Genomic DNA, 22968 nt, shown 5'->3' with positions numbered 1-22968 from the left:
CAGTTAGCAGCACAGATACCACCCTGCTCTCAACAGCACGCCCTGCCCGGAGGCCGTTACACTGATAAGCAGGAACCATGAAGATGTCAAGCAAAAATTTGAAAAATAACCTTACCCTTTAGGTGACCTATGTGCTGGATTCAAAATAGCCAATAAGAAACCTGTTGCTTACCGCGCGCGCGAAACCTGCCCCTTCACCCTATAAAAGCCCTGTGCCCCAAAGCCCGGAGAAGGCGCCACTCTGGGACTGACGTTCACTATCTGCCACTTTTGCACAGTAGGATAGGGCCTCTACCTTCACCTGTGTTCATAAAATAAAGAAGGGGGAGCTGTGGCGAGCCGCCTCGCCACCATGATAAGATGGCGCTGGTTCCTGAAGTGCTTTCTAGGTAAACAAGCCCATATTTGGTTGAGCCAACTGTTGCAAATGGGAGCACCTATGAACATAGGCCAAGTGGCAGGAGTAGATTGGCTATTGCAAGAGTATAAAAGTGTATGAATTCGGCTCAAGAGAGAGAAGAAGAAAAACCATGGTTTTATAATAATAAGATCCTGATTAAACTGCTGAAGGAAGATTCCTGTGTCGTGCTTTCTTGCGGGCGAGGGACACGACAGAACATTACTAATCATTAGGGAAATAACTATTAAATTCATAGTGAGACCTTATACCTTAGGATAGCTATTATCATAAAATAGAAAATGGGAAAGATTGACAAGGATGTGGAAAAAGGGAAACGTTTTGCATTGCCTTTGGAAACACACAATGGCACAGCTAGTATGGAAAACAACATGATTAAAATTAATTAATAGAGGCTCTCTTCTCGGGGTGTTCCAAGATGGCGGCCTAGAGGGAGACTGCACCCCCTGTCGCTCCAGAACCCAGGAGTTAAGAAGGGGAGGCATTGAGAGACTCGGACTGAAATAGAGCCATGGGTGAGTCTGCCCACTGGGTAAAGCTCGGCCCGGGGGGCAGGCCCAGATAGAGGTGGCTTATCGGAGGCGGGCAGGGCAGCTAGAGTCATCCACAGGCAGCCCTGCGCACTCCGGTGGTGGGCCCTGCCCACACAGCCAGCTTCTCCAGGTTCTCGGAACGGAACTGGCCTGCTGGTGAGAGCCTTTCCAACCAGAACAAGCTCCAAGTCCCGGAGCCAGTGCAGCTCAGCGTACTCTGGCACGCAAGCAGATTCAGGGTCCAGACAGGGCAGCCAGAGACTTCCCCAAGTAGTCTGGACCCCTGCGGTGGGAGGTGCCGTTCAAGGCTAGCCTCTCGGAGCTGACCGCCCAGTGAGAGACTTTCTACATAGAACCAGCCACAAGCCCCCGAACCAACGGAGAGCCTCAATCCGCAAACAGCCTCTGGGATCAGGGCAGGGCAGCCAGACACCTCTTCAGGCGGCTCTGCCCACTCCAGCTGCAGGCTCTCTTCTCGGGGCGATCCAAGATGGTGGCCTAGAGGGAGACTGCACCCCCTGTCGCTCCAGAACCCAGGAGTTAAGAAGGGGAGGCATTGAGAGACTCAGACTGAAATAGAGCCACGGGTGAGTCTGCCCACTGGGTAAAGCTCGGCCCGGGGGGCAGGCCCAGATAGAGGTGGCTTATTGGAGCCAGGCAGGGCAGCTAGAGTCTTCCCAAGGTAGCCTTCCACACTCCGGCAGTGAGCTCCTTCCACACGGCCAGCTGCATGGTGCAGGCCCACAGTGAGAGCATTTCAGCACAGAGCCAGTTCCAAATCGTGGAACCAGTAGGGGGCTAGGGGCAGTTTTCTTCGGATACGCTGCTATATCTGATTCCTCCAAGACATCAGGCTACTGAAGGCTGGGAGGTGATACACTGGAAATCTACTGGGACACTATAAGCCAATAGCGGAAAACTGCAATATCTCAGGGTCCCATTGACAACTGACCAATATGAGAAAACAAGGGAAGAAAATGTCCCAAACAAACCTAGATACTACATCAATAAAACCCAATGACAGCACAGCAGAAGAAATGTCAGAAAGGGAGTTCAGAATGTACGTAATTAAAACGATCAGGGAAGCAAATGAGGAGATGAAAGAGCAAATGCAGGCATTGAAGGAGGAGATGAAAGAGCAAATGCAGGCATTAAATGATCGCACCAATCAACAGTTAAAAGACCAAATACGGGAAGCAAGAGATCATTTCAATAAAGAGTTAGAGATACTGAAAAAAAACCAAACTGAAATCCTTGAAATGAAGGAAACAATAAACCAAGTTAAAAACTCCATAGAAAGCATAACCAATAAAATGGAGCACCTGGAAGACAGAACCTCAGACATTGAAGACAAATTATTTAATCTTGAAAGCAAAGTTGGCCAAACAGAAAAGATGGTAAGAAATCATGAACAGAATCTACAAGAATTATGGGATATCATGAAAAGGCCAAATTTAAGAATTATTGGGATTGAGGAAGGCTTAGAGAAACAAACCAAAGGAATGAACAATCTATTCAATGAAATAATATCAGAAAATTTCCCAAATCTGAAGAATGAAATGGAAAACCAAATACAAGAGGCTTATAGAACTCCAAACATACAAAATTACAACAGACCCACATCAAGGCACATTATTATGAAAATACCTAACATACAAAATAAAGACAGAATTTTAAAGGCCGCGAGAGAAAAGAATCAAATTACATTCAGAGGGAAACCAATAAGAATATCAGCAGATTTTTCAATCCAGACACTAAAAGCCAGAAGGGCCTGGAACAACATTTACCAAGCCCTGAAAGAAAACGGATGCCAACCAAGAATCTTATACCCAGCAAAAGTTACCTTCAAATTTGACGATGAAATAAGATCGTTCCATGATAAACAAAAGCTAAAGGAATTTACAAAAAGAAAGCCAGCATTACAGAACATTCTCAGCAAAATATTCCATGAGGAAGAGATGAAAAACAACGATGCAAATCAGCAACAGGAGGCGCTAGCCTAAAGGAATAGCCAAATAAAGGAGAAACCAAATCATGTCAAAAACAAATATGAGTCAATTGACTGGGAATACAAATCATATCACAATAATAACCCTGAATGTTAATGGCCTGAATTCATCAATCAAAAGACACAGACTGGCAGATTGGATTAAAAAGAAAAATCCAACAATATGCTGCCTGCAAGAGACTCACCTCATAGAAAGAGACACCCATAGACTAAAGGTGAAAGGATGGGGAAAAACATACCAGGCACACGGACACAGCAAAAAAGCTGGAGTATCCATCCTCATCTCAGATAATGTGGACTTCAAACCAAAACTAATCAGAAGGGATAAAGAAGGACATTACATGCTGCTTAAGGGAAGCATAAATCAGCAAGACTTAACAATCATAAATATCTATGCCCCGAACATTGGCTCATCCACGTACGTCAAACAAATCCTTCTCAATTATAGAATTCAAATAGACCACAACACAATCATACTAGGCGATTTTAACACACCTCTCTCACCACTGGATAGATCGTCCAAACAAAAATTGAATAAAGAAACTATAGATCTCAACAACACAATCAGCAATTTAGACCTAACAGACATATATAGAATATACCATCCAACAAAGAACGAATACACTTTCTTCTCAACAGCACATGGATCCTTCTCTAAAATAGACCATATTTTATGCCACAAAGCTACTGTTAGCAAATATAAGAAGATAGAGATACTACCTTGTACTCTATCAGATCATAATGGATTGAAATTAGAAATAAATGACAGAATAAAAAACAGAAACTTCTCCAATACTTGGAGACTAAATAATACACTATTATATGATGAATGGATAACAGAAGACATCAGGAGGGAAATAAAAAAATTCTTAGAAGTAAACTGAGAACAAAGACACATCATATCAAAATCTCTGGGACACTATGAAAGCAGTACTTAGAGGAAGATTTATTTCATGGGGTGCATTCAAAAAAGAAGTAGAAATCAACAAATAAACGACTTAACACTACAGCTCAAAGCGCTAGAAAAAGAAGAGCAGACCAACACCAAAAGTAGTAGAAGACAGGAAATAGTTAAAATCAGAGCCGAAATCACCGAAATCGAAACAAAAGAAACAATTGGAAAAATTAACAAAATAAATAGTTGGTTCTTTGAAAAAATAAATAAAATTGATAAACCCTTAGCCACACTAACAAAGAGAAAGAGGGAGAAAACTCAAATTACTAAAATTCGGAATGAACAAGGAAACATCACAACAGACACGAGTGAAATACAAAACATAATTAGAAGCTATTTCGAGAATCTATACTCCAACAAAACAGAAAACCTCGAAGACATCAACAAATTTCTAGAGACATATGAATTACCTAAACTGAACCAGGAGGACATACACAACCTAAATAAACCAATTTCAAGCAATGAAATAGAAGAGGTCATCAAAAGCCTACCAACAAAGAAAAGTCCAGGACCAGATGGGTTCTCAGCCGAGTTCTACAAAACCTTTAAAGAAGAGCTCATTCCAATACTCCTCAAACTATTCCATGAAATAGAAGAGGAGGGAACCCTCCCAAACTCGTTCTATGAAGCCAATATCACCCTGATACCTAAACCAGACAGAGACACATCAAGGAAAGAAAATTTCAGACCAATATCCTTAATGAACATCGATGCAAAAATTCTCAACAAAATTTTAGCAAATCGCATACAAATATATATTAAAAAGATAGTGCACCACGATCAAGTGGGTTTTATCCCAGGGATGCAAGGTTGGTTCAACATTCGGAAATCAATAAATGTCATTCACCATATCAACAGACTTAAAGTTAAGAATCACATGATTATTTCAATAGATGCAGAAAAAGCATTCGATAAAATACAGCATCCCTTCATGCTCAAAACACTAGAAAAAATTGGGGTAGTGGGAACATTCCTAAACATTATAAAGGCAATCTACGCTAAGCCCATGGCTAATATCATTCTAAGTGGTGAAAAACTGAAAGCGTTCCCCCTAAAAACTGGAATAAGGCAGGGATGCCCTCTTTCACCACTTCTATTCAACATCGTCCTTGAGACTCTAGCCAGAGCAATCAGACAAACCAAAGAAATTAAAGGGATACGAATAGGAAAAGAAGAACTCAAACTATCCCTGTTTGCTGATGACATGATTATATATTTAGAGGAACCTGGAAATTCCACCAGAAAACTTTTAGAACTCATAAGTGAATTCAGTAAAGTAGCAGGTTACAAGATCAATGCTCATAAATCCAATGCATTTTTATACATAAGTGATGAATCTTCAGAAAGAGAAATTAGGAAAACTACCCCATTCACAATAGCATCGAAAAAAATAAAATACTTGGGAATCAATCTCACAAAAGAGGTGAAAGACCTCTACAATGAGAACTACAGAACACTAAAGAAAGAAATTCAAGAAAACCTTAGAAGATGGAAAGATCTCCCATGTTCTTGGATAGGCAGAATTAATATCGTCAAAATGGCTATACTACCTAAAGTGCTATGCAGATTCAATGCAATTCCAATTAAAATCCCAATGATGTACCTTGCAGAAATAGAGCAAGCAATTATGAAATTCATCTGGAAGAATAAAAAACCTAGAATAGCTAAAGCAATCCTCAGTAGCAAGAGCAAAGCAGGGGGTATTGCAATACCAGATCTTCAACTCTACTACAAAGCAATAGTAACAAAAACGGCATGGTATTGGTACCAAAATAGACAGGTAGATCAATGGTACAGAATAGAGGACATGGACACAAACCCAAATAAATACAATTTTCTCATACTAGACAAAGGGGCCAAAAATATGCAATGTAGAAAAGATAGCCTCTTCAACAAATGGTGCTGGGAAAACTGGAAAACCATATGCAATAGAATGAAATTAAACCCCTATCTCTCACCCTGCACAAAACTCAACTCAAAATGGGTCAAGGACCTCGGAATCAGATTCGAGACCCTGCATCTTATAGAAGAAAAAGTAGGTCCAAGTCTTCAACTTATTGGATCAGGATCAGACTTCCTTAACAGGACTCCCATAGCACAAGAAATAAAAGCAAGAATCAACAACTGGGATAGATTCAAACTAAAAAGCTTTCTATCAGCAAAGGAAACTATCAGAAATGTGAAGAGAGAGCCTACAGAGTGGGAGAATATTTTTGCCAACCATACCTCAGATAGAGCACTAATTTCCAGAATCTATAAAGAACTCAAAAAACTCTACACGAAGAATACAAATAATCCAATCAACAAATGGGCTAAGGAAATGAACAGACACTTCACAGAAGAAGATGTACAAGTAATCAACAGATATATGAAAAAATGTTCAACATCCCTAGTAATAAGGGAAATGCAAATCAAAACTACCCTAAGATTTCATCTCACCCCAATTAGAATGGCGATTATCAAGAACACAAGCAACAATAGGTGTTGGCGAGGATGTGGTGAAAAAGGAACACTCATACATTGCTGGTGGGGTTGCAAATTAGTGCAGCCACTCTGGAAAGCAGTGTGGAGATTCCTCAGAAAGCTTGGAATGGAAACACCATTTGACCCAGCTATCCCACTCCTTGGTCTATACCCAAAGGACTTAAAATCAGCATACTACAGAGATACAGCCACATCAATGTTCATTGCTGCTCAATTCACCATAGCCAGATTGTGGAACCAACCTAGATGCCCTTCAGTTGATGAATGGATAAAGAAACTGTGACATATTTATACAATGGAATATTACTCCGCAATGAAGAATGATAAAATTATGGCATTTGTAGGCAAATGGTCGAAATTGGAGAATATCATGCTAAGTGAGATAAGCCAATCTCAAAAAACTAAAGGACGAATGATCTCGCTGATAAGCGGATGAGGACATATAATGGGGGTGGGAGGGGTTAGCATTAGGTTTAGGGTTAGGTTTAGAGTTAGGCTAAGGAGAGCGGTAAGAATGAAGGAAAGAAGGACTGTAGTAGAGGGAAAAGGGTGGGAGGGGTGGGGGGGAAGGGAAAAAAAAGAAACATCATTACCCTATGTAAATGTAAAAAAATAAATAAAAAAAATAAAATAAAATTAATTAATAAAAAATTAGGCTACTGTTGCTGCTGCCCACACCATTGCGGCTGCCCAGAGGTCTTTCTCCAGGCACCACTGCTGCTGATGTCCACTGGTTCTCCAGTTCTCAAGGTGTCTCTGCTGTGGTTACTGACCTGCCACCCACTACCACTGACCCCTGCCACCAACCAGCTGCAGCTACTGCTGCTACTGCTGTCCAGAGGTTCACTGCCAGAGTGCCTGCAGGTTTGGTTGCACACAGCTGCCTCCATCTTGGGATGCCAGCCAGCACCTGTGGGGTCAGGGTGCCAGCTAGTTTCTTGTCACCCCCTTCTCAGGTGCAGCTACCTCTGTCTTGGGACACCAGCCAGGACCTGGAGGTCCAGTGTTGGGGTGCTGGCAGGTTTGGCTCTGTGCCTGGGATCTTCCTGTTGGCAGTGCTGGTAACCACCATCTTGCAACTTCTTCTCAGGGTTGCTCCTCTGTGTGAGCCTATCCCTGGCGGTCTCTGCAAATTGGAATGGCATGGAGATCAACACACCCGAGTCTGAGGTATCTGAAACCGAGATCCGTGGGGTAGTGACTGGGTCTGCTTGGGAGGGTCTGGGCCTGGTGGTCCCATGAAAAGCTGGAGACAGAATTGAGAAACTTTGAATGCCCACAGAAATGATGGTTCAATTTTCCATTAAGTTTTTTTCTTCTTTTTTAGCATCTCTACCTTATTTGAAGCCAGGTATTTTTCATGCATCAGTTTATGAGGACCATGATATATGAAAGATGTTTTGCAGTTTTGTTGTGAATTCTTATATTTTTAACTTTTTTCTTTGTATATATATTTTCCTCTCATTTGTCTGTTTTTCTGGATTCTCTTTCTTTCTTTCTTTTCTTTTCTTTTTTTTTTTTTTTTTTTGGTGGTGCTGGGGATTGAATCCAGAGCCTTGAGTATGTGAGGCAAGCACTCTACCAACTGAGCTATATCCCAGACCTTCTCTTTCTATCTTTTCTCCCACTGGTGGTCAATCTCTATAATTCCTCTTCATATCTCCCTATAAAGTTTTTACTTCTGACTTGTCTCTTCTGCCTATGCCACTTCTGTTCCCTCTTCATCCATTTGAAATTGCAGACCCTTTTACCAAATTTACTGTACATACTGCAGATAATAATTGAACTCATAATTTCTGTTAATTGTGAGAAAACTGTAGATGTCTTATTAGGAACTAGTGGGTTTGGGGCTACATGTTGTTTGCAATTGGCTGTTGTTGACATTGGTCTCCTCCCTTAAAGGTGAGGGACTAGAAACCTTCAGGGACACTATGAGTCTGCAGGGTAGAATCTGTGCAGCCTCAGATCCATACTGCTAGATGGGAAAACACAGGAAAAAAATGAAAACACAAGGGAATAAACGCCCTAAACAAAGAGGCTCGAATAATGGCATCCACTGACAACACAGTAGAAGAAATGTCAGAGAAGGAGTTTAGAATGTACATAATTAAACTAATCTGTGAAGTAAAGGATAGTGTAAAAAGTGAAATCAAAATGAAAATATGGGAAGTGAAACATCACTTCAATAAAGAGAGATTGTGAAAAGAAAAAGCAGAAATCCTTGAGATGAAGGAATCAATAAACTGAATTATAAATTCAATGGAAAGCATCACAAACAGACTAGACCACTTGGAAGACAGACCCTCAGGCAATGAAGACAAAATAAATAATCTTGAAAATAAAGTTGACCATGCAGAGAAGATGGTAAGAAACCATGAAAAGAAATTCCAAGAATTATGGGATAATATGAAAAGACCAAATTTAAGAGTTATTGGGATAGATGAGGGCACAAAGATACAAATCAAAGGAATGCACAATCCTTTCAATGAAAAGTTATCAGAAAATTTCCCAGACCTAAAGAATGAAATGAAAAAATCATATACAAAAGACTTAAGGACCCCAAAAGTACAAAGTTACAGCAGGCCCACACCAAGACACATTATAAGAATAACTAACATAGAGAGTAAGGATGAAATTTTAAAGACCATGAGAAAAAAAGAGCAAATTATGTACAGGGGGAAACTAATTTGAATCTCAACTGATTTCTCAATCCAGAGCCTAAAAACTAGGATGTCCTGGAATAATATATTTCAAGATTTGAAAGAAAATCAATGACAACCAAGAATTTCACATCCAGAAAAATGAAGTTTTATATTTGAAGATGAAATAAAAACCTTCCATAATAAAAAAACAAAGTAAAAAGAATTCACAACTAGAAATCCTGTACTACAGAACATTGCAACAAAATATTCCATGATAATGAAGTAAAAAACAAAAGTGAAAGTCAGCAAAGAGAAGAACTACACTAAAGGGATAGTCAATCAAAGGAGAAACGAAGTCTAAGTAAAAAACAAAATAAATTAAAGTGTCTGGGAACACAAATCATATCTCAATAATAACCTTGAACATTAATGGCTTAAACACATCAATCAAAAGACATAGACTGAAGAAAATGCCCCAAACAAATCTAGATGTTACATCAATAAAATCCAACGACAGCATGGTAGAAGAAATGACAGAAAGGGAGTTCAGAATGTACATAATTAAAATGATCAGGGAAGCAAACGATGAGATGAAAGAGCAAATGCAGGCATTGAATAATGAGATGAAAGAGCAAATGCAGGCATTGAATGATAGCACCAATCGACAGTTAAAAGAGCAAATACAGGAAGCAAAAGATCATTTCAATAAAGAGTTAGAGATATTGAAAAAAAAACCAAACAGAAATCCTTGAAATGAAGGAAACAAAAAACCAAATTAAGAACTCCATAGAAAGCATAACCAATAGGATAGAACACCTGGAAGACAGAACCTTAGACATTGAAGACAAAATATTTAACCTTGAAAACAAGTTGAACAAACAGAGAAGATGGTAAGAAATCATGAACAGAATCTCCAAGAACTATGGGATATCATGAAAAGGTCAAATTTGAGAATTATTGGGATTGAGGAAGGCTTAGAGAAATAAACCAAAGGAATGAACAATCTATTCAATGAAATAATATCAGAAGATTTCCCAAATCTGAAGAATGAAATGGAAAATCAAGTTCAAGAGGCTTATAGGACTCCAAATACACAAAATTACAACAGACCCACACCAAGGCACATTATAATGAAAATACCTAACATACAAAATAAAGACAGAATTTTAAAGGCTGTAAGAGAAAAGAATCAAATGACATTCAGGGGGAAACCAATACGGGTATCAGCAGATTTTTCAATCCAGACCCTAAAAGCTAGAAGGGCCTGGAACAACATTTTTCAAGCTCTGAAAGAAAATGGATGCCAGCCAAGAATCTTATACCCAGCAAAACTTACCTTCAAATTTGATGATGAAATAAAATCATTCCATGATAAACAAAAGCTAAAAGAATTTACAAAAAGCAAGCAAGCATTACAAAACATTCTCAGCAAAATATTCCATGAGGAAGAGATAAAAAACAAAGAAGCAAATCAGCAAAGGGAGGAATTATCCTAAAGGAACTGTCAAATAAAGGAGGAACCAAGTTGTGTCAAAAAAATAAATAAATAAATAAAATTTTAAAAATGAACCAAATGAACCAAATGACCGGGAATACAAATCATATCTCAATAATAACCCTGAATGTTAATGGCCTGAATTCATCAATCAAAAGACATAGACTGGCAGATTGGATTAAAAAGAAAGATCCAACAATATGTTGCCTGCAAGAGACTCACCTCATAGAAAGAGATACCCATAGACTAAAGGTGAAAGGATGGGGAAAAACATACCATGAACATGGACTCAGCAAAAAAGCTGGAGTATCCATCCTCATTTCAGATAATGTGGACTTCAAGCCAAAACTAGTCAGAAGGGATAAAGAAGGACATTTCATACTGCTTAAGGGAAGCATAAATCAGCAAGATATAACAATCATAAACACCTATGCCCCAAACAGTGGCTCATGTATGTCAAACAAATCCTTCTCAATTTTAGAAACCAAATAGACCATAACACAATAATACTAGGTGATTTTAACACGCCTCTCTCACCACTGGACAGATCTTCCAAACAAAAATTGAACAAAGAAACCACAGATCTCAATAACACAATCAATAATTTAGACTTAACAGACATTTATAGAATATACTATCCAACCAAGAGCAAATACACTTTCTTCTCAGCAGCACATGGATCCTTCTCTAAAATAAACCATATATTATGCCACAAAGCTAATGTTAGCAAATACAAGAAGTTAGAGACACTACCTTGTATTCTGTCAGATCATAACGGATTGAAGTTAGAAATAAATGAAAGAGTAAAACACAGAAACTACTCCAACACCTGGAGATTGAACGATATGCTATTATATGATGAATGGATAGCAGAAGATATTAGGAAGGAAATTAAAAAATTCTTAGAGGTAAATGAGAACAAAGAAACATCATATCAAAATCTCTGGGACACTATGAAAGCAGTACTTAGAGGAAAATTTATCTCATTGAGCGCATTTAATAAAAGAAGTAAAACTCAACAAATAAATGACCTAACACTGCAGCTCAAAGCCCTAGAAAAAGAAGAACAGACCAACACCAAAAGTAGTAGAAGACAGGAAATAGTTAAACTCAGAGCTGAAATCAACGAAATTGAAACAAAAGAAACAATACAAAAAATTGACAAAATAAATAGTTGGTTTTTCAAAAAAATAAAATTGATAAACCTTTAGCCACACTAACAAAGAGAAAACAAGAGATAACCCAAATCACTAAAATTCGGAATGAACAAGGAAATATCACAACAGACACGAGTGAAATACAAAACATAACTAGAAGCTATTTTGAAAATCTATACTCCAACAAAATAGAAAATTTCGAAGACATCAACAGGTTTCTAGAGACATATGAATTGCCTAAACTGAACGAGGAGGACATACACAATTTAAATAGACCAATTTCAAGTAATGAAATAGAAGAAGTCATCAAAAGCCTACCAACAAAGAAAAGTCCAGGATCAGATGGGTTCTCAGCGGAGTTCTACAAAACCTTTAAAGAAGAGCTCATTCCAATACTTCTCAAACTATTCCATGAAATAGAAGAGGAGGGAACCCTCCCAAATTCATTCTATGAAGCCAATATTACCCTGATACCTAAACCAGACAGAGACACATCAAGGAAAGAAAATTTCAGACCAATATCCTTAATGAACATTGACGCAAAAATTCTCAACAAAATTTTAGCAAATCGCATACAAAAACATATTAAAAAGATAGTGCACCATGATCAAGTGGGTTTCATCCCAGGGATGCAAGGTTGGTTCAACATAAGGAAATCAATAAATGTAATTCACCATATCAATAGACTTAAAGTCAAGAATCACATGATTATTTCAATAGATGCAGAAAAAGCATTTGATAAAATACAGCACCCCTTCATGCTCAAAACACTAGAACAAATAGGGATAGTGGGAACATTCCTTAACATTGTAAAGACCATCTATGCTAAGCCCATGGCTAATATCATTCTAAATGGTGAAAAACTGAAAGCATTCCCCCTAAAAACTAGAACAAGGCAGGGATGCCCTCTTTCACCACTTCTATTCAATATCGTCTCTGAAACTCTAGCCAGAGCAATTAGAGAGACCAAAGAAATTAAAGGGATACGAATAGGAAAAGAAAAACTCAAACTATCCCTATTTACTGATGATATGATTATATACTTAGAGGAACCAGGAAATTCCATCAGAAAACTTTCAGATCTCATAAGTGAATTCATTAAAGTAGCAGGATATAACATCAATGCACATAAATCTAATGCATTTTTATACATAAGTGATGAATCTTCAGAAAGAGAAATTAGGAAAACTACCTCATTCACAATAGCATCAAAAAAATAAAATACTTGGGAATCAATCTCACAAAAGAGGTGAAAGACCTCTACAATGAGAACTACAGAACGCTAAAGAAAGAAATTAAAGAAAACTTTAGAAGATGGAAAGATCTCCCATGTTCTTGATAGGAAGAATTAATATTGTCAAAATGACTATACTACCAAAAGTGCTATACAGATTCAATGCAATTCCAATTAAAATCCCAATGATGTACCTTGCAGAAATAGAGCAAGCAATTATGAAATTCATCTGGAAGAATAAGAAACCTAGAATAGCTAAAGCAATCCTCAGTAGCAAGAGCGAAGCAGGGGGCATTGCAATACCAGATCTTCAACTCTACTACAAAGCAATAGTAACAAAAATGGCATGGTATTGGTACCAAAATAGACTGGTATATCAATGGTACAGAATAGAGGACACGGACACAAACCCAAATAAATACAATTTTCTCATACCAGACAAAGGGGCCAAAAATATGCAATGGAGAAAAGATAGCCTCTTCAACAAATGGTGCTGGGAGAATTGGAAATCCATATGCAACAGAATGAAACTAAACCCATGTCTCTCACCATGCACGAAACTAAACTCAAAATGGATTAAGGACCTCAGAATCAGACCAGAGACCTTGCATCTTATAGAAGAAAAAGTAGGTCCACAGCTTCAACATGTCAGTTTAGGACCAGAGTTCCTCAACAGGACTCCCATAGCACAAGAAATAAAAGCAAGAATCAACAACTGGGATAGATTCAAACTAAAAAGCTTTCTCTCAGCAAAGGAAACTATCAGCAATGCGAAGAAAGAGCCTACAGAGTGGGAGAAAATCTTTGGCAATCATACTTCAGATAGAGCACTAATCTCCAGAATCTATAAAGAACTCAAAAAACTCTACACCAAGAATGCAAATAATCCAATCGACAAATGGGCTAAGGAAATGAATAGACACTTCAGAGAAGAAGACCTACAAATAATCAACAAACATATGGAAAAATGTTCAACATCTCTAGTAATAAGAGAAATGCAAATCAAAACCACCCTAAGATTCCATCTCACCCCAATTAGAATGGCAATTATCAAGAATATAAGCAACAATAGGTGTTGGCGAGGATGTGGGGAGAAAGATATGCTCATACTTTGCTGGTGGGGCTGCAAATTAGTGCAGCCACTCTGGAAAGCAGTGTGGAGACTCCTTAGAAAACTTGGAATGGAACCACCATTTGACCCAGCTATCCCACTCCTTGGCCTATTCCCAAAGGACTTAAAATTAGCATACTATAGAGATACAGCCACATCAATGTTCATAGCTGCTCAGTTCACAATAGCCAGATTGTGGAACCAACCTAGATGTCCTTCAATTGATGAATGGATAAAGAAACTGTGGCATATATATACAATGGAATATTACTCAGCCATAAAGAATGATAAAATTATGGCATTTGCAGGCAAATGGATGAAATTGGAGAATATCATGCTAAGTGAGATAAACCAATCTCAACAAAACCAAATGACGAATGATATCGCTAATAAGTGGATGATGACACATAATGGGGGGTGGGAGGGGTTAGTGTTAGGGTTAGAGTTAGGGTTAGAGAGGGGGGCAAGAATGGAGGAAGGAAGGACTGTATAGAGGGAAAAGAGGGGTGGGAGGGGTGGGGGGGAAGGGAAAAAATAACAGAATGAATCAAACAGCATTACCCTATGTAAATTTATGATTACACAAATGGTATGCCTTACGCCATGTACAAACAGAGAAACAACATGCATCCCATTTGTTTACAATAAAAAAAATAATTTATTTAAAAAAATAAAGACATAGACTTGCAGATTGGATTACAAAACAAGACCCAACAATATGCTGTCTTCAAGAGACTCACCTCATAGGCAAAGACATCCATAGACTGAAGGTGATAGGATGGGAAAAAAACATATCACTCATATGTATTGCACAAACAAGAAGTATTTCTATTCTAATACCAGATAAAGTGGCCTTTAAGACAAAGTCAGAAGGGACAAAGACATTTCATACTGCTTAAGGGGATTATATAACAACAAGAAATACCAATCATAAACATTTATGCCCCAAACAATGGAGCATGGATGTACATCATATATGTACATTAAACAAACCTTTCTCAACTTCAAGAATCAAATAGACCACAACACAATAATACTGGATGACTTTAACACACCTTTCTCAATACTGGATAGATTTTCTGGACAAAAACTAAACAAAGAAACTTTAGAACTAAATAATACAACCAAAAATTTAGACTTGACAGACATGTATACAATATGTCATCCATCAACGAGCAAATACACTTTCTTCTCATTGGCGCATGGATCCTGCCCTAAAATAAACCATATCTTATGCCATAAAGCAACTCTAAGCAAATACAAAAAAATAGAGATGATACTTTGCATCAGATCATAATGGAATAAATTAGCAATCAATGATAGAAAAAAAATAAAAGCTACTCTAACACCTGGAGACTAAATAATATGCTATTCAATGACAAATGGATAACAGAAAAAATCAGAGATGAAATTGAAAATACTTAGAGGTAAATGAGAATAATGTACAACATATCAAAATCTCTGGGATACCATAAAGGCAGAGCTAAGAGGAAAGTTCATTTTATTAAACTGATACATTAAAAGAATAAAAAGTCAAAAAATAAATGACCTAACATTACATCTCAAAGCCCTAGAAAAAGAAGAACAAGTCAACACCAAAATCAGAAGAAGAAAGGAAATAATTAAAGTCAGAGCTGAAATCAATGAAATTGAAACAAAAGAATTCAAAAAATTGACAAAACAGAAAGTTGGTTCTTTGAGAAAAATAAATAAAATTGATAAACCCCTAGCCATGCTAACAAAGAAAGAGAAACTCAAATTACTAAAATTCATGATGAAAAAGGAAATATCACTATTGACACTACTGAAATACAGAAGATAATCAAAAACTTTTAAAAATTTATACTCTAATAGCATGGAAAATATTAAAGACATAGACAAATTTCTAGAGATGTGATCTACCTAAACTGAATCAGGAGGACATACACAATTTAAACATCAATTACAAAAAGTCTAACAAGCAAGAAAAGTCCAGGACCAGATGGATTCTCAGCCAAGTTCTACACGACCTTCAAAGAAAAATTAACAGCAATTCTCCTCAAAGTATTTCAGAAAAGGAAAGGAAGGAATCCTTCCAAATTCATTCTATGAGGCTAGTATCACCCTGATACCAAAACAAGACAAAGATACATCAAGGAAAGAAAACTTCAGACCAATATTCCTGATGAACATAGATGCAAAAGTTCTCAGTAAAAGTCCGGAAAATCCCGTATAAAAACAAATTAAGATAGTGCACCATGATCAAGTGGGGTTCATCCCAGGGATACAAGGTTGGTTCAACATATGGAAATCAATAAACATAATTCATCACATAACAGACTTAAAAACAAGAACCATATGATCATCTCAATAGATGAAGAAAAAGCATTTGACAAAATATAGCACCCTTTCATTTTCAAAACACTAGAAAAACTAAGGATAGTAGGGACATACCTCAACACTGAAAAAGCTATACATGCTAAACCAGAGCCAATATAATTCTAAACTGAGAAAAATCAAAAGCATTCCTTCTAAAAGTGGAACAAGACAAGGATGCCCTCTTTCACCACTTCTTTTCAACATTGTCCTAAAAGTGCAGTCAGAGCAATGAGACAGACAAAAGAAATTAAAGGGATATGAATAAGAAAAGAAGAACTCAAAATAGCAATTTGCTATCACTTCTAAATATCGTATATTTAGAAGATGCGAAAAAATTTCACCAGAAAATTTCTAGAACTCATAAATGAAATCAACAAAGTAGCAGGTTATAAAACCAACACCCATAAATCAAATGCTTTCTATTCATTAGTAATGAATCTGCTGAAAGAGAAATTAGGAAAACTACCCCATTTGCAATAGCCTCAAAAAAATAAGACACTTGGGAATCAATCTAACAAAAGAGGTAAAAGACCTCTACCAATGAAAACTATAGAGCACTAAAGAAAGAAATGGAAGAAGACCTTAGAAGATGGAAAGACCTCCCATACTCCTGGATAGGTATAATTAATATTTTCAAAATGACCATACTACCAAAAACATAATACAGATTTAATACAATTCCTATTAAAATACCAATAACATTCTTCATAGAACTAGAAAAAACAATCATGAAATTCATTTGGACAATAAGAGACCCAGAATAGATAAAGCAATCCTTAGCAAGAAGAGTGAAGCAGGAGGCATCACAATACCAAACCTTAAACTATACTACAGAGCCATACTAACAAAAATGGCATGATATTGGCACCAAAACAAACATGTAGATCAATGGTACAGAATAGAAGACCCAGAGGCAAACCCTTATATATACTGTTATTGTTTGGATATAAGGTGTCTTCCCAAAGCTTATGTGTGAGATAATGCAAGAAGGTTCAGAGGAGATATGATTGATTTGTGAGTCTTAACTGAATTAATGATTAATCTTCTGATACAGATTAACTGAGTGGTAACCAAAGTGGTAGGGTGTTTCTGGAGGAGGTGGGAATTGGGGGTGTGACTTTGGGGTATATATTTGTACCTGGTGAGTAGAGTCTCTCTCTGCCTTCTTCCTGATCACCATGATGTGATCCTGTTTCCTCCACCACCCTCAGTAGTGCTTTGGATTTTTCTTCAGATAGTTATGAACATTCCTTATCTCTCTAGCTTTTGTGAAAAATTTTTTTGTTATACATTTGAATGAAATTTTCCCTCCATTCTCTAGTTGATTCTTGTTTGACTGTAAAATAATGTTTGATCATTTCATGTCACACCACTTTAAATTGGTCATCTTCTTTTCCTCCACTGCTCTGTTAATTTTTCAGACAAGTATTTATTGAGCATGATTTGAGTATAGAGAAGTCTGAGGATACTCTTGCCCTCAAGAATCTTAGCTAGAGACAAATGCCATGCAATCTCACTTGTGTGGAATCAGGAAAAAAAATCACCCCAAGGTTTAGAGAGTAGAACGTTGACTGTCAGAGGCTGGGGGTGAGGGTGGGGAGGTGGATGGTAAAGGGGAGACATTGGGCAACAGGTACCAAGTCACAGGGAAGTGGGAGGAATAAGTTCCGGAGTTCCAGTGCATGTCACTCACAGTGATTATCATTAATAATAATGCATTGAATACTTCAAAAGAGCTTAAATATGATTTTTTGAGTGTTCTCACTAGAAATGAGAGATATTTGAAGTGATGGATATGCTCATTATCTTGATTTCATCATTCCACAATGAATACTTTCAGCAAAATATCACCTTACACTTAATTATATACAATTATTATTTGTAATAAAAAAATAAAATGAAACTTAGGAAAGATAATCTATCCTGCAATCAGGTCTACCTGGGAAACAAAACTAGACAAAAACAACCTACCCCCAAACCCTCTGTGAAACATTTTTAAACTATCTGGGGGAAAATAAACCTGATGAAACCAGGTCATGTTCTTTCCCCATTAAATTAATACAACTTCAAAAAAAAAATTAATACAACTTCAAAAATGTCAGATTAACCTTTGGAGATACTTGCTATTTCACATCATATTTTACTGTAAATTGTAGCAGGAAAAAAATAATAGATGCTGAACGTCATTTAGTCAAGGTATGATCCAACAAAATTCCAGAGGAGGACTTTGGTGAAAAGAGTCCCTGACTGAGCAGTGTCCCCTATGGAGAAGCTTCAGAGCCCCTGCCCACTCTGCCCTCTGCCAGCTGTCTGTGACCACCGGTCTGGGTGGAGTCTTCTGCATCTCAGGTGTGGTCCATTTCCTCCTTGAATGTGGACCTCGGTCATACTGGAAATCTGTGAAGGATTTTTTCCTGTGAGTCAGACCTGTTATAGGACTCAGACATCTATCTGCCTTCACTTGATTCAGATGGAGCCAGACCAGAAACTTCACTTTGGGAACAGTATCCTAGTATAGTAATAGCTTCAACTATCAATCCCAAACACTTTTTTTCTGAGCCTGGTAGGCCCTGTAAAACATTCCTTTTTACATAAAAAGATTTAAATGTCTAGTGTCATGTTCTAGCCTCTGGTTTAATAGTGACTCCTGGTCACACTGAGACCTACCCCATGGCGGTGTATGCACGGATTCCTGCCCTTTCTCTCAGTACAGCTTTAGTTTTCTCCCTCCACTGTCATCCTTGGGTATTTTTTAGTCCTTCACTATTCTTTCAAGTGCACTTCCTTTTCCCTGATCATAATGGTTTCCCCAGCAATCCCCAGCTTCCTGCAATGCAGCATTACCACCTCTGTTATTTCAACAGGGTTCAAGCTGTGGAAACTCTATTACCCTTCCAAGTCCTGTCCTTAACTCTCCAGTTACAGCCACATTCAGTTGTTCTTCACTTCAAAACCTCCATATTCTACCTGCCAAGAAACCCGCAGAGCAACCTCCCTCTCCAGTCATCCTGTCAGTTATCTCTGCAGATGCCACTGTGCCCAGCTGCTCTTCACGTTCAGATTCATGTAGTATGTATGTCCAAAACCCAGAGTTACATCATCTTTTCCTTGTTCTGGTTACATTAATGTTTATCCACACACTGTTAGGTTAATTTTTAAAAATAAAATTCCCAAGAAACTGACCTCTTCCGGTCACTCTGATGGTTTGTGTACAATAAAACTGAGATGATGACATGTAACTTTGGTGGCCCAGTACATCCCATCTGCTCAGCCCTTAGTTTTAGTACTCCTAATGAAAAATCCGAATAGAATTGCCTGGACCCATGTATTTCCTGTGACCACTGACCGCAGCCTTGGTGAAACCTGGATAAGCCATTCTTGCAGATGTCTGCTTTCTTTCCCTGGACCTTGAGTGGTAGTTCCCAATCTGTGCCAGCCTAAAACTCTCTCTGATCACTTTCCTGTTCCTACATATTCCAAACTCCTACAGTCCAATTCCTATTGCCACTTGATCGTTACACTGAGGGTATACCTGCCATTCTTAAAACAGTCTTAAAGTTAGATCTGGGGCTGCAGAAATGTTCTGCATTGGTTACTGAGTAACAAGGACATCAGGGCAGAAAGCAGTTCCTTACCATCATTTTGCATTATCTCCCTTCTTAATTCTGCAACTCAGCACTCTATGAACAGAGATGGTCAGCATCTTGCCACTGTCGTAGAGCTTTCATACGTGAGGGTTGTCTTCTACTTTTCACGTATATTCAGGTACCCCACTGGAAATTAAGGTTTTTCGACAGGACTCCGGGGCAATTTTCTAATTTATAGGAACCTGACAAGGATACATGAGAAGTAGCACAGTGAGAAATTATAACCAGATAAGTGCCCAACTCCCTCCCTGAGACTGTGTTCAAAGAAATGCTACACTAAATAAGGTGCTGCATGCAAATGAGCTGCAACTTGAGTTTATTGCAGCTGAGGACCCGACCCAGGCCACTGGCATTAATGTTAAGTGCCTCTTTGGGAACCATAGTTGCAGACTATGAAGTAACCTATGTGGAAAAACAAAATAATTTGTTTCTCTAATCAAAAACTGTTTTTCTTCTTTACATATCTAATTTCTGATGCTTTCATCTGTTATTCATTTCAGACCATGCTCTACATAGTATCTGTATGCTCAATAAATATCTGAGGAAATGAACGCTAGTTTGCAAAAAAAATAATTGTGTCTGTATTGTGTGTGTGTGTGTGTGTGTGTGTGTGTGGTGTCATCTACTTATTTCAGGCTTTGCCTCTTTCCTAAATTATATTATCTCTGGTATTAGAACTCACAGTGTGGTCAGCAACCCTGCAGTACTGAAATCAGCTGATTGTGGGTTCTGAATTTCAATAATATTCCCAGGATTCTTCTGCAAATCAAAATTTTGAATCTCTGCCTCATAACAGTAGTTCTAGAGATTATTAAAGGACTAATTCGAATACAGCATTCTGTAAAAAAATAAGTTCAGAGAAGAGTGAGTTAAGGATAAGTACGTAGGTTCTAGTATAAAAGGACCCTGAAATACGTTCAAGTAAGTTCTGAGTCTCCACCCTGGGATGTGGTGGGAGATGTTAAGCTGTGTTCTCTAAACTATTAATGATGAGATCTTCAGGGTTTTTTGTTTGTTTGTTTATTTGTTCTGCTTTTGTTTTTGTTTTACTTTGTTTTGTTTTGTTTTTGTACTGGGAACTGAACCCAGGGATGCTTTTACCACTCACTGAGCTACATCCTCAGTCTTTTAAAATAATTTTTATTTATTTTGAGACAGGGTCTCACTAAATTGCTGAGGCTGGCCTTGTATTTTGAATCCTCTGCCTTATTACTGAGTCACTTACATTACAGGTGTGCACCATCACACCCTGATGATGAGATCTCTTTTCTCATAGACAACACTTTGGAAAACTTTATGTGGTAAAGGCATTTCTCTCAAAAGTAGGTGGTACTGGATCTTAAGTAAATAAATCAGATAATTAATCTTGGTTAAAGATTAATGATAATATACTAAGTGGAAGGACAAGACAGACTTTCCAGAGAAAAAATTAAAAAAAAAATAATAATGATAATAATAAATCAAAAGTAAGCATATAAAACATAATCCCTTAGAGTACTAACTATTTAAAGTAAAAACTATTAACTAAATAAAGTAACAATTTAAAAAGTAGTTGACCCATTTAGCTGATAAACTTAAGGTTTTGTAACAAAATTTTCTGAGTTAGTTCCAAAGGCTTTTACATAAAGGTTGCTCTTACTATTTATTATATTTAGAATATTAAAAATATTTAGAAAAAATTATTTTAAAAATTAATATCTTTTTGTTGAATACAATTACTTGTTTATCATAGGAAATATATGTAATGCATAGTAGTGTAACAAGGAAATTATATAATCTTACTATACAAAGAAAGGCCCAGTTGTTTTAATTTCTTCCTTTTAAGCCCCCTTTTCTGCACATTTTAAATATAAAATGTTAAAAGGTATATGTTACTTTATATTTTATATTTTTAATTTACTATTATATCATGAACATTTTTGTAATATATTAAAAGTTGTTTGAAGGCATGAGAAAAAAATGAACCATATTTCACCATATGAATTTGTCATAATTTACAAATTCCTTTTTGGTGACAGATATTTAAACTGTTCATACAATTTCACTTTTATAAGTAAATGCTCTGATAAAAATTTTCAGGTGGAATTCTAATTAGCGTCTCAGAATAAATTCCTAGAAATTGAATTGTTGCTTCAAAGGAACACTTTAAAGGATAGTTCAAAAAATTGGGAGCTTTAAAGATTTACCATATTTATCATTTTTATTCATAGTTTAGAAATATATCTTCAATTTTATTATCTAAAGCAAAAATGTAATTTGACATTAGTTTTTACTTGGTGCATTTTGAAAGTACTATTTGGCAATGAATTTTTTGCGTGTGTTGCTTTTATACTATTCAATGTTCTCAAAGAATTTTATTAGTTTCTCAGCAAGAGCACCTGGCCTTGTGGTTGACTTTATCCAGAGACTGACTCTGATAAAATGACATGCTATAATTCACTTTCAGTTGATAGATATGTAATTATTCAAAATGAAGAGAAAAGTAATGGTTCCGAATCCATCAAAAGCTGTTTCTCTTTAGTGAAATCTTGGAAAATTCCCCAAGAGTCTCCTAATTTCATATTATGCCTTTGGATTCTTTCACAATGTGACTGATGTGAGTTTTCTTACCATTGTTTGATCATACCACTCATTTTTTGTTTAACTAGGGTTTATAGATAGAAAGTAAATTCTACAACTTAATATCCTGATTAATTAGTGTTAAGAGTATGAACATTCATGTACATGTAAAAATAGGTTATATGTGTTTAGAAGCATAAATACCAGATATGAATAGTGAGTTCTGTCATAGTCATCCATTTTTTTAACTTGACTATATAAATGTTTCTAAGACAGTTACATGCTTGACTCTATGACTCTATGACTTTTGGTTGCAGAGAAGAAATTGAATTTGTCCCTAATTGGCTATTTACTCCCAATTGTCAGG

The sequence above is a fragment of the Sciurus carolinensis genome, chromosome 9 (assembly GCF_902686445.1).
Source record: "Sciurus carolinensis chromosome 9, mSciCar1.2, whole genome shotgun sequence".
Classification (NCBI taxonomy): domain Eukaryota; kingdom Metazoa; phylum Chordata; class Mammalia; order Rodentia; family Sciuridae; genus Sciurus; species Sciurus carolinensis.
The sequence above is the reverse complement of the archived record's forward strand: the minus strand, read 5'-3'. Positions refer to the sequence as shown.